The sequence below is a fragment of the Ursus maritimus genome, unplaced genomic scaffold (assembly GCF_017311325.1).
Source record: "Ursus maritimus isolate PB19 unplaced genomic scaffold, ASM1731132v1 scaffold_9, whole genome shotgun sequence".
In the NCBI taxonomy this organism is placed as follows: Eukaryota; Metazoa; Chordata; class Mammalia; order Carnivora; family Ursidae; genus Ursus; species Ursus maritimus.
In genome coordinates, this window is record NW_024427107.1 from 58282725 (window position 1) to 58285422 (window position 2698).

General features: G+C 41.4%; 1 pseudogene; it reads right to left on the reverse strand.

Annotated features, from left to right (window-relative positions):
• Positions 1-254: 254 nt before the first annotated feature.
• Positions 255-438, reverse strand: LOC121101772 (annotated as a pseudogene).
• Positions 439-2698: the final 2260 nt, after the last annotated feature.

A 2698-nucleotide genomic window follows, 5' to 3' on the forward strand; every position in this document is an offset into this window, starting at 1 on the left:
ATTCACAGATCCATCATGCACTTGCTGGTTGGGAGACCCACAGTACTTTCTTACACCAAAGACAAAAGTCTTGTTAGCATTAGAGTAAGAAGGAAAAAGAGAAAACTGGAATGCAAGCAGACCTACTAAGTAGGTTAATACTCATGTATCAACCAAAATCTCTTCACAATGCACAATTCAAAAACTCCAATACCTGCATCAACTCTTAAGATTTATAATAATCCTAAGGAGGTCACAGGTAAGCATTATTATCCTCAGTTTTTGGGGGGAAGATTTAAATGATCTTCCCCTGCCCTAATTCATAGAGGAGCACAAGGCAGACCATAAACTTGAATCCAAATCTTCTGAGTGTCAATATTTGCATTCTTTACCTCCATCCTGATCTCTCACATTTAAAAAATAACAAACTATAGAAATGATCCCTGAAAGTATAGTCTTTCTCACATTTACAAAATAACGTCAAGTCACTCATTCCATTCGTTCCATAAACATTTATAGAGCAGCCGTGAATGTTCTCAATGCTGTGCTAGGCAACGTAATTCCGTGAGAGGCAAGTGAGACCCAGTCCTTCACTCAGGGCGAGTATGTCAAGTACACAAGAAACCCAGAGAAGAGAATCATGATTACCACAGCAGAAGCCCAAAATTCAGTGGTGGATCAGAGAAGGGAAAGACCATGACTATGAGGAGAGCAACTCAAAGGAAACTGATCAGATCTGCTGAACCCTTACGGGGCAAGTGAAGATATCAGACAGGGATGCATCAGAGACATGGTGATAGGAAAATAAAGAGCAGATTCAGGATCAGTGCAAGATGCTTGTTGCTGGTGAAAATGTTAACTGCTATGAGTGCCTTGCTCACTGCTGATCTCTAGAAATTTCTCCAGCAATATCCACTTTCTCCTGAAGCAAAGCAAGCTTGTACCATCTCTAAATCAGCCTTTTAAAGTATCTGTACCCCTAAATATTAGTGTATTTCTCACAGAACAGACCACTCACAATTGAAAATTTGGTGTTTTCTTGGTGTATTTAAGTGTGATGTGTGTGAAGGAGGGAATCCAGGATCATTCATGTTATTAACTGATAGTAAACATATTAAATGTGCCAAATACATATAGAGACTTGGCAGGGTAAAGACAGAGACAAGATTATTGTTTTCTCCATGTAAGGTGGAGCAGAGTAGAGACAATACTGCTCGTCTCTTCTCTAGACAGTTTTGGCAGCTGACAGACCATCTTCAAGAACTTTTATCATGGGATGAGGATAAATGCATGACGGCACCACAGGATTGTGTGGTAGTGGCCATACCGCAGCGTGACACACCTGCTTGAATATACCGGGTATTGATCCTGGGATGGAAGGGAGAGCTGATCTGGGAATCTCGACTTGGAGGTATGACTTTCAAAACCTGGCAGTCAGCACGAGGAGAGAAGGAGACAGGGACACACACAGAACCAGGAGGACATGTCAAAGTCCCTGGTGTGAGTGAAGGCCAGTCCTGAGAGGAGACTGAGGCCCCAAGAGATGTCCCTAAAGTTTGGTATGTCTTTAGGGCCATTCATTCAGTCATGCCAACTTTCATCCATTCTTCCTTCTTTACCCCCTTCTTTCTCTTCTTGTTTCAGTATGGCTTTTGTTCACAAGGTAGACATGTAAGGTCCTTGGGCACGGAGTCTTCTTTCAAACAAGAATCCAACTGCAAATACGTAGCATATTTTTTAGTTCAAGGAATTCTCTAAAAACTTCATGTCTTTTCCCTTCACCTAAAAAGGGGAAAGTTTTTTCCCAGTGTGTTCTTTCAGGATGAACTTTGATGAGATTTCATCAAAAGGGGGAAACTACTACCAATCAACCTGAAAATCAGCATCTCATTGCCGTCAGTATGAGCCGAGGACCCAGAGCTTCTAACAGCAGACAGGATGGCTGACCTGCTGAAGCACTGATTTAGGAGGTGCCAAAGACAGGGTTTTTCCTGCAAGTTTCCAGATTGCAGCCTCACCAGCCTGCTTGCTTCATCTGCCACACCCCCTATGAAGTAGCACACATAAACACACACAGGCAGAGTCCTGAGAAAACCATAACGCAGGAGTCATTTAGCAAGAAGGCAGCCCTTGTCAGGACCCTCGTGCCTCAGTTACTCATGTCCAGAGAGAGAGAGAGGAAGAGTGTGACAGGATCAGCCAATCCCACATTACATTCCATGAGGTGATAGGTTCCGCATGGTGTATGTTGACACACTGGAGTCCCTGAGCTAACATGAGATGTAGCTAGAAATAGCTGAAATTATTATTTTGATAAATAGTATTTCTAAATGTTAAAACTGGAAAGGAATGAGTTATTTTAGGTTCTCTTTGGATGTGTACCCCAATTATGGTCATCGTGTTTAATATGATGGTAAGGGGTGGAGGGGCACCCAAATCTTTGAAAAGTTTTTTTTAAAGCAGGAAACATATGATTTTCTTGACTCATCTCTATTTTTAAACCCCAAAGTACACATTATCCATTTGCTGCAAAGATGAATCACTGTGGACACTTCATTTTCAATGAAAGTTCCTGTATCTAAGACTTAGGATTGGTTCATCGGCAGAGATAGCACAGTGCTCACGAGCAAAATAAATACCCAAATATAAAAAGGGAAGCAAAATGTATTTATAAAACTTGAAAGAGAGGTTTTACTAGTCTTTAGAAAAGAAAAAGAAT